Raw genomic sequence first — 14549 nt, 5'->3', positions numbered from 1 at the left:
TGATTCCATGCCATATGCAACCTGTAGACCCCAAGAACCAAGACTTCAGCTGAATTTCCTGAAACTAGATTTTTGTGAAACTGCTATAAAGAGAGTGCATGAACTTACAGAAAATGAACCATTCTTACTGACTCTTGCTATGGGGTTTAGGTAGTCATGTGACTGGTAGTTGCCAGTCAGAGGGTGGTGATGGAGTTTACGTAGGAGATGTAACAACAGATTTTTCTCAGCGTTATCGCTGTTGCTGTGCTCCTGCCTGGGTTTGTTAAGATATTTTCCTGCTAGTGCTTGACAAGTGACAGCGACTATAAGACTGACTATTCTTGAGCCCATACCAACAAACCGTATCATGTAAACCTCTCCAATCAGCTCATGCTAAAATAAGAAAACTATGGAGTTCTGGTGTGAATTGCGAGGTGTAATACACACTTATTTGGGTTGAGCTAGCTGACCACAAACTTAAAGTTGACTTTAAATATTGCTGATTGTGTATGCTAGTTCTCACTGTGCAGAAAACAATTATTTTCATGCTTAGCTACAAGACTGTTTAATGAAATGTTAAGTACTGGAGTAAAAAGTTAGGCACTGGAGACCTCAATTTGAAGCTTTCTCTACACATTTTTTCATGTGCCAACTTCTTAATGAAAAAATTGCTGTATTTCTGCTATACTCAAATTAAATGTCAGAAGTTAATCCTTACTCTTCAAACTTTAACCCACTTCCTTGTTTGGCAAGTTTGAAATATGCATAGATATGGAAATAAGTGTAATACATTTGTTAGGGCTTGATATCAAATTAAAAAGAAGCAATTGGATCATCTACACTACCTGACACAATCTGACTTCATCTATTCTGTGGATAAAGAGTATCAAAGGAAATTCATTAGACACAATGGCAGGTGAGCCAAAAATAATGAGGGTGGGCTGGGTGGTGGAAATAATAGAAAGAAAATCTGTTTCCAGATGGGTTTTTTAACTGCATAGCAGAATCCTGTTAAAGATCTGAGGAAAAGGGTTCCTGGAAATAAGAATGGTCATCTTCTGTGCATTATTTATGTCTATCATAAACCAACATTAGGCTTCTGCTGAATGGCTCTGTGTTCAGGCTTGATTGCCTTTTAAAATTGCAGCTCTTCTACTCTTTTCTTTTTTATTCATGGTTTATCTGGAGATGCAAAGTCTGTGACAAAGAGCAGGTAAGGGGACAAAATAGGCAGTGACAAGGTAAGAGAATATAAACAAAGAAGCAGATATGCTTAAATATTACAGAAAGTTAGCACCTACTTCCTATATACTTCATCCAGCAACCAGAGCTACTAACATTTTTAATGTAAAAAGAGGATATAGAAATAGCAGTCTGGTCTAGTGGGAGGTGTCTCTGCCAGTTGCAAGTAAATTATCTTAAGGTCCATTCCAACCTAAACCGTTCTGTGACTCTATGTATCTATGATTCTGTGATTCTTTGAAATATCTTCTCACGTCTTTAAGAGTATAAATCATATGCTCTTTACCAAAAGTACTACTGCTAAGTGAGGGAACACTATAACAAATATTTTTCTCTTTTCATGTAATGTTGTGGACCTGGATTTTTTCAACCTATGTAATGGTGCATATCAAATAGTGAAGCAAAAATAAATAAGCCAATAGTTTATTTCAAAAAATAAAACCAAACACTACCAACAGGTCTTGCCCTCCAAAGCACTTAGAGTTTCATTAGTGAAAATACATGGTTGCTAGTAGATGTGCTACTAAAAATTGAGGTTGGAAAGGAATGGTTTTGCTATTCCCTCAGATTCCTTCATCTGGTTCTTCTGTTCACTGTTTTGTGTCATGGTGATTTGAATTTTATTTCAAAAGCAGCATATTACATTTCTTCACATGTTTTGCCAGTTGGAGAATACAAAGCAATAATGCTCTCTACCTTTAGAGTTTGTGGGGATTTTTTTTCTAAATAGGAGTGATTTTATAACCTCTCTTTCCTCCAGCCAGGCTGATTTGTTGTAGTTTGTAATGACAGAAATCCAGCATCTTTGGCCATATGTAGGGCCTGAGATACAGCCACTGCAGCTAATAAGATATAACTGGCTTCATTGATCTTCAGGACCTCTGAACTGAACATAGCAGAGACTCACTTGACTGAAGTTTCCAAGTCCTGCTGTAAGGTAAATTGCTGCAAAAGTTGTAAAGCGTGTGCAAAAAACTTAGTGGTCTTCTGCAAATGGTATGCTACTACTTTCAGTACAGAAATGCTCCTTTGAATGTCTCAGGATTCCTTTTTGGGTTTTGTTTGGTTGTTTTTTTTTTTTTGACAAATAGCCCTGACTGACCTGTGAGAAGAGTCTCACTAGATAACCACATTAAGTGGAGTCTGAGTAGTAAAAACTAAAATGACATAAACCCCATTCTTTTCCTACTGAGGTCCTAAGAGAAATATCAAGGAATTTTGGATTGGGGCTAGGTAGAATCCACTTACTGAAATCATTCAAGAGTACCATAGAGTTGTAAATGGAACATTAGGTAGGTAGCAGAAATGTGGATTCAAGTTCCAGAGGGTAAAAACAAACAAACAAACAAACACACACATATAAAAATAAAAAAAAAACCCACCATAAAAACCTAATTATTTTAAATATTTTAATTATTTCAGTGAATTCCAACTACAGGAAGAAAAATGTTTGCATTTATAGGTAACATAAAAAAACCTGCATAGAGAAAATTGCATGTGGGAATAACAAACTGAACAACAAAAGAAAAAAAAAATGAAACAAAAAGAAACTATTTTTGACAGGGATTGTTTTACTTAATCCATGAATGGAAAACCACTGTATATTATTTTTAAGTGGAGCATTATAATAATTGTTTTGAAACTAGTTGGTTCAGGACTTTTTTATGGTCTAGATTATGAAATGATAGAAGATGTAATCAAGTGATTCGGCTGTCAGTACACGTGGTAAAATGAGAAATGTTTGTTTAGACTTCAATTTATGATTTATTGTTTTGTTATTTTACCCCTAAGAAGGAGCTTAAATGTTTAATTCTGAAGCTTTCCTAAGAGTATACAAAACACACGGTAAAGCATAAGTCAACTTTGCTAGTATATACTAGCATTTTTAATTAAATGCTTTTTTATTTTCATTGCAAACTGAAATTTAAAACCTTAAATTGAGCGTAAAGCAGATTTTAACTGCACAATGCTCCTTTTGAGTTGGAGACAAAAGCTGTCACTAGTTTCACCGGGGGACGATCATGTATTTCTTTCTTATCTAAAGTCTGTTTTAATTCACTGAGTTTTTCTACCTGAGTTTGTGTTCAAGTTGCTTAACTAAGCCTCCAGATACTAATGAATTATCATCACAAAATTGTTGTCAGGAAGAATATGATTTATTTGCACTTATATACTGGAACAAAGAACATTAGAAACAGTAAATATCTTTGTGGATCTGGTGCTGTGTTCAGTGTTCCATGACCAACACCTCCTGTACCCTAGCCAAATGCCCGTGCCACAGAACTGTTGTTCTGTCTTGATGTGCTATCAGGACATTGATTAGTACTCTAACAGAAGGCATATAATTCTATGTAAATTTAAATTCATTGGACCAAATTGGTTTTGGACTGGCTTTTTATCATGGTGTATTTTGCAGACTGTAATGGAGCCTCCTTATAGGGCCCAGTTTCAGCAAATCATCTCTAGTTGCACAATTGTGACCTGCTTTTCCCATCACAGGGTGTTGACTAAGGAGGCCTTGGCGTAATCTTTTTGTTATCGCTTTCAAACTCTACCTTCGTTTGTACAAGCCAACCCACACTTCTACCATATAGAAGAATAACACGTAAGCTGAGTATCTTCATATAATGTTTTTGTGTACACCTGGGGGTTTCTGACAAAGCCCTTTTTTGCAGAATATGAACTTGAAAATTTAGCTGCAGACAGCATGGGAACATTTCTGGGACTTCCGTCCACACCTGTACACAAGCTTTTCACCATGCCTCCAGTCATTACATCTACTTTACTTATATTTGATTGCATATGAAGAGCACATTCAGTAAAAAGCTTACTAGATTGAATTGTGAAACTGGCTTGAAGCTTCTTGTCATTGTTTGGTCAAAACAGAAAATACAATGTATAGAATATAAACACTGTAGAATTCAACTCTTGCTCTTTGTTTAACTTGGAACTACTAAGTATAAGCCTGCTTTATTAAAACACAGCTGTAAAAATTCAAAGTAGGTGAAATAAGTCAGGCAAGAAAAAAAAAAAAAAAAGCCCAAAACAGAGACAATAATTTAGAAGCAGTATACTTTTTCATGAGTATTGTAGGAGCTGAAGTGGAAAATACTGGCTTATTCCCCAGAAACAGAAGACTTAATTCTTACCACATTCTTAAACTAATTTTGCAGACTCACCAATTCAGCTGAGTTTCAGATAGGTAGTTAAATGTCTAGGCACGGCTTAGGTTTTGTATTGTCTTATCCAATCTGATATGAGCTGAGAGCTTATTTATTTGAGACTGGACTTATATTGAATGTGAACCTTGCCCTGCAGATTTTGCAGTTCCTGGATTTTTGAAAAAGCTTCCTGCTGGTCATGAACTCTGTAGTTCTACCACCCATTAATGTAAAATGTTTGCATCATTATTTCTAGATAAATGATTCACTTATTAAAAAGTAATAGTAGGGAAAAAAAAAATAGCTTAAGAGATTTCAGCAGAAAAGCAATAACCTGGATCCCTCTAGAGGCCACTTGTGTAATATTTTGTAGGGAAAAAGAATTGAACTTGTTTCCCAATTCCCTGTCTACAAATAAAGGAAGCTTATCTGTCTCATGTTGTTGCTTATTATCTTGCCAGAATACTTCTGTTGGGTGGTGAAAGCTGCATAATTCTTGTCTTTTCTCTCGCTTAAACAAGTGCATGCTTAGAACTGGGTAATGCAGCAGGAGTTTCTCTATGCAGTAATTCAGAGTCTTAGTTCCTACATGCTGTTTCCTTGAAGACTGTTTTCAGAAAGTGTTTTATGTCAGATGTTAGTTGAAGCACCAGAAAGATAGGTTTCCAATACTAGTATTGCCAAAGAACTAATTAAACAGGCCAGACAAAAGGAATACTATTACTTTCCCATCTGTGTCCATTTTAAGTAAATGCCTGTGTGGACCTGGTCCTGTTCTCAAGTATAGTGACAATAGTCCTAAGTATGTGTGAAAAGTCACAGGTTATATACCTGTAAAAGACAAGACAGACCACCATGATGGTGGAAAACTGCACCCAATTAGCCAAAGCTTGAGTAGTTTGACTGCAAAGGAAGAGAGCTCAACACAGAAAGAACAGAGCTTTCTAAAGTCTACACAATGCTTCTGGGATAAAAACAATTGAAGCCCAAATTTAAGAGACCACCTAAGTTATGGTTACATTCATGCCTGTTGAACACTCTGTGATAATTTTTCCACATTAAAAGCTTCCTAGGCCTGGGAGCACTGTTATTCCACTGGCTCATTCAGAACAATCTTATTGGGGTGTATACATTGACTTTAATGGTAGAGATAATGCTGGTTTATCTTGTGACACAGCAGACTGTAAATACAGTGTATGAGGTACTAACAATGTTAGTTACAATCTGTCCTTCACTGATTTGTTGAAAAGCCTTGCCACAAAAAACCAACCAAACAAAAAAATCAATTTAGACAGATAATTGAAAAAAATCATAATGTTTCCATAATGATCTTGGTAAAATTCATTGAATTAACTTTGCTGCCAATAATATATGCGCTTTGTGTAATTTAAGTTGATGTTACGTAAATAGTTTATGATTAATGTCCTTTAAAATATTTTTGGTTCATCTCTGGTCCTTGTTCTGAATATTTATGATTCTTATCTCCTTACTAACAAACTGTTATAGTGCTCTGTCACTGTGTTATTCCACAGGATCCTCCCAGGTATTTGAAAATCAATTTTAATTTTTAAAAAATGAATGTGAAGAGTGGTATACTTTTATACTTCTGTCGTAGAGCAAAATAGGTTTTGAACATTCATTGTATGTAAAATACCCTATTGTACGCCATGAAATGTAATTTCATCCACGAGTGAACACTGATGAGGTGCTTTTGAAGAAGTGCTGGGTAAAATTACTGGCTATATTCAACTTTGTTGTAAAGGTGAAAAGAATAATATTATAATGAGTGATAAAGATGTGTGAGAATACTCATAAAGGCAATTTACAAAACAATTTAGTAAGAGCATCTTTCCCTGCAGCATTATGCTGCAACTTGCATATATTGTGCACTAGAATTTGCCAAAACATACGCAGATTATACATAATCTGGATTCATTTTCTGAACATACACCAGAATACAATAATCTGGGGTTCACGGGAAGTACTGGTGATGTAAAAATCTCCCCCTTACTTTTGTTCTGGAGCTGAGCTGAGAACTATTGATGGCAGGGGAAAGACTCTAGTGGGTTTTGGAACACTTCACTCTGCTTCACCACTTTGCCTAAGTGCTACTTTACATTTGTCCATATACTTGTTCATGGTAGAAGTTCCATTTCAAATCAGGAAGTATATCTGAAAGGATGTGATCTGTCACCAGGTACTTTAAAGCAATGTAATTCTTTTATTCTGGGTTTATCAACTGGCTTATTGATTTATCACTGCTTACTTTTGGCTCAGTAACTAAATGAGAAGCAATAATTCAGGGGCTGCATCTGCCAGTAAGTGGAGCTCTTTGCTAGCCTAGGGAGGTGTGTCCTCACCCACAGTCTTTTTTGATCCCCAAACTGAAACTTCTGGGGAGTTGGTATTCAGTTTTACTTTGGCCCTTTTGCAACTTTAACAATTCTGTTGGTTTAGAAAACAAGAGAATCACTGCTAAAATCAAGTATAAAATATTTTATTTCCATGGAGATTTTACTGCTTTTCTCTGTGACAGCTGCTGTTGTATTCATTCCGTTTTCCCTTAAAAGAAAGGGGAGACTTTAACATTTGAATTTTTTTTTACTGTTTTCTAAGAAACATATCCTAGTATTTCACAAAAAAATGATTCAGTTTGCCATACCAGGGATACGGAGGGTGGACGAAATGGTCTTCCTATACTTGTCACACTGGTCACAGTATGTCATTACCTACTGATGAACATTTATAGTGATAGTTCCTTAGAGCAGAATGTCAACCCAGTTGTGTCATGAGTTACTTTGTGGTTTTATCAATGTTTTGAAGTGTAGGACAGCAAAGGATCTGCTTTCATGAGAACTGCTCTTTCAAGAATCAGCTTTATTTGAAATTCTTTTCTACTCCAAGCTGTCTCAATTAGGAGAGATTTTTAATGAAAACATACAACTTTTCAGTCACATAATGAGAAGCATGGAGAAAATTCTATTCAATCAAGAGATATTGGGATTAGTTTCCTAACTTAAATTCTCAAATGAATCCTCAGTGAAATCCAGATTGAACATACCATTTGCTTACTAATGCTAGAAGTACAGTTCTTATGTACTTTATTAATGTTGAAGTCTTGTTTATTTATGTTGGTATGTGGTTTACTTGGTATGTTACTCCATGTATACTGGCAATGTTTTATTGTAATTATTATATATATGCATTGGGTGATGCCAAGTCAGACAGCTTTCTGATGGTAGCTCCTTTTGTGCGTAGTGTGCAGTCTGTAATGCTCGTATTTACTCCCTGAGAGCTTGCCAAAGTTCTTACTCCTCTGTGGTCAAAACATGTATTGCTATCCTATTCCTGAAAGAAAAGCAAGAATTTTTGGCAGGAAAAATATGTTAATTTAGGTGTGTAACTATGACTTAATAAAACAGAAAGAAGGAGATGTATCTTCTCCTTATACATCCTTGTGCACTTGTCAGGGAACCTGCTCTTTCCTCTAGTTCTGTTGAGGATGAGTTAAGCAGGAAGAATTCACCACACCTTGGAGATGATTTCTAACTCTGTGGCTTCCAACTGAAGCTAGAGGGAAAGGGAGATTAGATTTCTGAAAAGGTTTCAAACGAAAGGTTTTAACACCCTTTTCTAGTTGCTACTGAGACATATCAATAAATAAATTAACATTATTCGTGTTAGTAACAAAAAAGTTCAAGGAAGTAGAGCATACATCTCCAACGTATAGATGGAGGCATAGACTGTGAGATGGATTAAGTGAATTGCCACATGGTGAAGCTGGAAATAGTTCCCAGTTCTCTTGTGCCCAAATTCTCCTCCATAAGGACTCTCACTTTTGCTCCTTTTGAAATTATTGATGTTGTGAGCCATCCACAGCTTTCCTCTTCTTTCATTGCCAGGACAGTGTTCTCTGGAAATGCTTTGTAATCTTGCATGCTTGGCCAGGTCTTTATAGCCTTGGGAGACAGATTCAAGCGGAGCTTTGAGGGAGATCTGCTTAGACTAAAATTTCAAACTTTTTAATAAGTGAAACTCAAACCAACAAAGCAAGAGCAGTTGGAAATAAAATGGGCTTGTAAAGTCCTGGCACATGGCTGTGACAGTCTTTGCAAGCTGCCTCTTGCTTCTAGGATCAGCTTTTGACTCTCCACAACTTTCTGAACTGCAACAAAGTGTGTGGATTTCAGCTTCCAGATTTGCTTTCCCTGTTCCTGAAGCCTCTTGAAGCTTTTTACACTGAGTTTGCTTAGCAGCTTTTGGGAGAAGATGCTGTCTCCTGTCTTCCTTCCTGACCCACTGATTTCTGAAAGGCATACAGCATGTGATGAAGAATGCAAAAACTAAATGACCACAGTCCTCCCTCTGAGAGGCCATTTCTCAAGTGGGAAGGTAGGGAGGATCACTGCATCTAAAGAAAAAAATGCTCCTTAAACAAACAAGGAGAAGAGCTGTCTATAGCTATAGGACAGTATGAAATTAAGGGGAAACAGTCTTTATAAGAGAGTGGCTCATGCCAGCTTTCCACAGTACTTTCACGCTCTGCAACCTATTGCATTTCTGAGCCTCAGCAGGAGCCAAAGCTCATCTGTGCTTTCCCTGAGGTCTTCAAGGGACTGATTGTTTTTAAAAGTACAAAGACCTACTTCAGTTAGCTTTTAGGAGCTCTTAATGGTGCTATGAAGTCACTCATATATTCAGAAAAGTACACCTGTATATCTTTGCAGGATCACCTTGTTTTATTACTGCTACAGCACAGTGAGACTGCATTTCAGATCACTCCCAGGCAAATCTGGCTTTTATTCCACATAAAAGTAATGTCTTTCATAAACTATAGCTCAGTTTAGAAATGTACTCTTTTCTCTTACAGAGCAAGGAAGGCAGCAAATAGTTTCACTCAATCAAAACAAAAACAAATAAGCCCTTCTCTGAAAGCCTCAAGTCTTTAGTAACTTACACTCATTTCAGTTGTGTGTCACTTTGGTAGAGGATTCATTAGTTAATGCTAATGAGTTCTTGCCTACACACTCTCATCTTTATAACTAACAGCACTTGTCTCAGAGCATTGCAGCAACATTACATCAGCCTACATAGCTACCTGTGATTTATTAGACCACAGAAAAAAGCAATATACAAATTAGTTGGAATGGACACTGGGAGGAGGAAAAATGTCAGTCTCTGATCTCACATAATGATTCAGCCATTTTGTCCGTATCAAGGTTCCTTTATATTTTTTGCTTTGCATTCAGAAATACCGCAGGTTGGATTTTATGAGTCTGTTAAAATTCTATGTCAATTTACATGAACATTGAAGGAGATGTCAAAACTCTTTAAACTCAAGGTAAGGACAAACTGACAAACTACATATCCATAAGTCCAAATATGGAAAAGAGTAACTCCAATGGAACAGTGCAAGGACTGCAAACTAAAGAAGTGCTTAAATGCTCTGATGGATCATTGCTTCCCTCTGCCCTGTTTTACATCAGACTCGTACAGTTGAATTCAACAGGAAAGACAGAGTAATGTAGCCATAGTTCATAGGCAGCCAGTGCACATATAACTTTCAAAGACAAGCTCGTCTTTGACTTGAGTAAGTGTTGGCAGCTTAAGTAGAGGGATTATTTAGTAGTTTTTTGTCCCTGTGCTGCAATCAGATCTGGAGACAGCCTCTTGAAAGAAATACCTGAATCACTGGAGCCTTTTTCAGGCACAGTCACTGCAGGAGGGATGCTAAGTGCTGCAGTACAGAAAGCTGCTCACTGGGTAATCAGGTGCTGGAAAGAGACTCGTGCTGAAAGCCCTGAATGGTGTTAGTATTCATCACCAAAATGCCTGCTTGTAACTAGCTTCCAGTTTTAAGGGCTTATGTGGAGTACACACCTTACAATAACCCATTCCACAAAGCAAAGATATACCTCAGAAAAAGTTTAAAGAAACAGAGGTAAGGCAGCAATTACTTATTTTGCCACTTTTCTTACGTTCTGTAAAAAATGAGCAAGTTGCTCAAATACCTTGTTTTGGTCAGTGCTTTGATGTTTAATCAGTATTCTTGCAGGTTAGGCTATCAGATAGGTGTAGTCTCTAGATGTGCTGCAGTTGTTATCAAACAGATAATTCATTCCCAAGTATGGCTTCTTTGTGCCATATGAACCATGGAAGTAAATGTAGTAGGGGTCAACTTTGGTTGCCTTTTCAATAATTTTCATGTAGGGGCTTTGAGAAAGGGGTATTTCTGAATCCTTTCTGAAAATAAAAAGCAAACCCAAGAAAATAGGAGGTTGTATGAAAGCTAAATCACAAGGGAAGATGTAAAAGAGTTGAAGAGTTCCTATAAGCTTTCCAAGAATATAGTGGGGTGATAAAGAAGAAGGCTGGACTGACCTCAAATACAGTCAAGTAAAACTATTCATAAAGAGATATTTTATTCTTTACTTCAGAAAAATGATGTCCCGGGTTCAGCAGCAGCAGTCCCTTTTTCTTCTTCTTAGTAGCTGGTGCAGCGCTGTGGTTTTGACTTTTGGCCTGGGAATAATACTGATAAAGCCGATGTTTTCAGTTGCTGGTCAGAATGTTTACCCTGATCAAGGACTTTGTGAGTCTCATGCTCTGCCAGGGAGGAGGAGAAGCCAGAAAGAAGCAGAGACAGGACACCTGACCCAAACTAACTAAAGAGATATTCCATACCACAGCACGTCATGCCAGGGGAGGTAACTGGAAATTACCTGGAAGGGCACGCTCTCTGCTCTGTCGGGCTCGTTTTCGGCGGGTGGTATCGTATTCTCTTCCCTTGTTATTTCTCTTATCATTATTATTATTGGTGGTAGCAGCAGTGGTTTGTGTTATACCTTAGTTACTGGACTGTTTTTATCTCAACCCGTGGGAGTTACATTCTTTCGATTCTCCTCCCCATCCCTCTGGGGCGGGTTGGGAGTAGAAACTGCGTGGCTGACTTGCTGACTGGCTTAAACCACAACAAATGAGTATGCACATTTAGAGACTTCTGCTGTTTCTTTAAACAGTGGTTATGAAAAAAACCACATTCATAAATACTATATGATCTACTGATAAATTCAACAAAAGCAATTTTGTATCTATTACAGAGATAGGACCAAACCTGATATTTCAATGAAGGTCTACAGCAGTAGATTGAAGAGAGTAGGTAGCGAGCTATATTCGTTGCCAGCTGTCTTCTTTCTGACCTGTATTTTAAAGCAGAGTTGGAAAAAAAATATATAATTTTCTTCTTCTGGAAGAGAGAGGACTGACAAATGAGCCCTTTTTGCCTTTTTAAAAGTAGAGGTGTCAGATCTTCATTTATATTATCACCCTCCATTTTTATTTCCAGTTCTGGCATAATACTTTGAGAATAGTTGAAATAATCAGTGTAAAACTTCAAGGGAAAGAAAAAGTCATTCTGTAGAAACAAATATTAAGAAATAGGTCAATAACATGTACCATAAAGCCTCCTTGATGCTGTTTTGGTAGTGGTAAAGGTTATTAAAGACCCAGAAAGAGTCCCAAAGGTTACCTTTGGAAAAGAAGACACCATCACTGGATAGGCATTGCTCCACAGCGTAGCACAGAAAGCAGGGCTGAGGTGCAGCAGCACTGAACGTCTAAAAATAATGGAGCATGGAAAGAAGACAAGGAGAGTGGAAACCTTCAAACTGTTCAGGGTAAAGCTGGCCCAGAAGGCTCCAGGGCCATCAGAGGAGGGCTGTAGCTCTGCGCAAGCAGCTCTGGCCCAGCTGCCTCCCCTGCCAAGGCCGTGGGAGCTACAGTCCTGCAGTATTTGTAAACCACTTCTGCCAGCAAGTAAGTTGCTGCTGACATAAATTTCTTTTAGGACTTTCATATTTGGATTAAAGCTTTTTTGCACCTTTCATCTCAGCTTGTGGAGCTGCAATAATTAGTAGTTACAACTCTAAACTACCTAAAACACTGAAAAGAATCCATTCTCTTAAGCAATTTTAGTGCATCTCTCTAGAGCACTGGTCTTGCCAGGGTGATTGTGTAGCAGAACAGAGAGCAAAGAAACACAGGCTCTTTGTTTTGGGGCAGGTGGCCTGCAAAATTGCTCTTACTGTATTTGCCCTCTTCCAAAACAGATCCTTCTTAGAGTTAGTGGCTCTTTTACTCTCTAGCATGTGAGTCTGTGTCTTTCTTAACCGAAGCTATAGAAATTTCAGTCATTACTGACCTTATTTGCTTACTTAGAAAGAGTAAATAGTCTGTCTGGTTTTTAAGTTCTTCCACCTTTGCCTTGTTATTCAGCAGGGACAATTTTTTTTACTTGTTTCATGCTTTTAAAGTGAGAACAGTTCCATAGGCTTTATGCTCTGTGTCACCAAGGAAGACGGAAATTTATGTGGGATACATTTTTTCTCACAATTTATTTTGGCTAATCTTTTTAATAAAATCTCTGTCCAAAGGCCAAATATAAACATGAAGCACTTGCTTCAGTACTGATGATTGAAATTGCTAAACCAGTGGGTGTCCCTGTGACAAATACATATCGTATTCTGATTTCAGTCCCTGAATACATGAGCTTTCCCCAACAGGGTGTAATTGGCCAATGGAAGTTTTGTCCTGCTGCTGCTATTGCTGCCAGTTTCTCATGTAGTAAAAGTATATGATTCCACTGGTGCTGTAAACTTCATCACTTCTGAAAGCATTTCTGCACATGCTGGACTGTAAAGTGACACTTGCCAGATGGTTTCTGTGCTCATGTGCATATGCTTTGCTTGTTGTTGTAGCTTTTTCCAGTTGTAAATGCTGCTGGTCCTGGGCCTGAGTCTCCCTCTTACTTTCACCATTAACATATTGTAGTATTTCCTTACAAGTAAAATTAGTTATGCCCCTGTGTCATGGCAGTACTAAGAGAGAAGTAGTCTCTGTACAATTAAGGTGACTGTGATGGCAGCCCAAAAGCAAGAAGTTTTTGTTTTCTGCTATGAAACTACAAGTAGTCACAGTGCTCTGGGTAAGGTAGAGAGGGATTCCACACTGGTTTGTATTGCTTGTGATTTCAGGTAAGAAGATCTTACGTTGTCAGACACACTACCTCTTATTTATTGGATGATTCTGTTTGGTTAATGTAAATAAAATATTTTACCACATAAAAATTGCTGGAAAAACATTAAATGAAAGTTAATTCAGTTGCAGACATATTTAGGCTCTTAAAAATGTCAAGGTAAGTTTGTTTAAAATTCAAAAATGTTTTAAATGTGCTGCTTTAGAAGAAGCACAGGTCCTCAGAAATATCCTTTCATAGAATGTAGCCTTCTAAATATTTAACAGCTGATAATAGGATTCAGGCTCTTCAGACTGAGAGCTTTCAGAAGTTTATTCAGCTTGTTTGTCTAGATAGAGCAGGGACACAGCATGTAGTTGAATAAACAATGCTTTAATTAATTTTTCAGTCTTGCAGTATAGTTCATTTGTACATGTCAATGAAAAGCTTTTTGACAGATGCTGGTTTCAGATCATAAAGCAGTGTTCCACTACAAGGACAAAAAATGGCTTTTCAGCCCCTATCTGTGTGTTACTTCTGAAGTAGTATAAATCTTGCATCTTTTTTTATAGATAATACTGAAATACTACGGCCTTTGTTTAATAGTAGTTTGTCTTTCAGTCCAGCATGAACTAGACCCTTTCCAGCGGGGTGGCAGGCTGGGTGTCCAGACCCAGTTTGCACAGCACTTTCATCAGCTCTTCAGAAACAAGGGCTTATCGGCAGACCCGCCTAGCTGTGGAAGCTGGTACATGATTGCCTGAGTATATGTGTAGGCACTAACAGGCATTGGTTGGGTTGGCAGGGTCGAATGAAGCAGCATAGAAACATGGCCAGCTTTGTTTGCTTTCTCCCTTCCAAACACATGGCTGGGAATAAGAGAGATTTCTGAGCATGCAGAATTTGGCTATTGCTGCATTTCTAATATACAGTTTCAAGCTTTGAGGTTGTGCTTTGGCTTGGGCTTTTTGTTGGTTGTTCTTTTTTTTTCTTGTTTGTTTGGATTCTTCCTACTGAAGCAAACAGAGCATTTGTAAAGTGCAGATACATTTTGAAAAACCACCATAAAATGAAAGAAAATCACAATAATTACAAAGACTGAGTAAAGGTCAAAGGTAGAGTTGGTCAAAGTCATCACCCAGACTTGCTCT

Source organism: Psittacula echo (genome assembly GCF_963264785.1).
Source record: "Psittacula echo genome assembly, chromosome: 7".
Lineage (NCBI taxonomy): Eukaryota > Metazoa > Chordata > Aves > Psittaciformes > Psittacidae > Psittacula > Psittacula echo.
Note: the sequence above shows the minus strand (reverse complement) of the source record.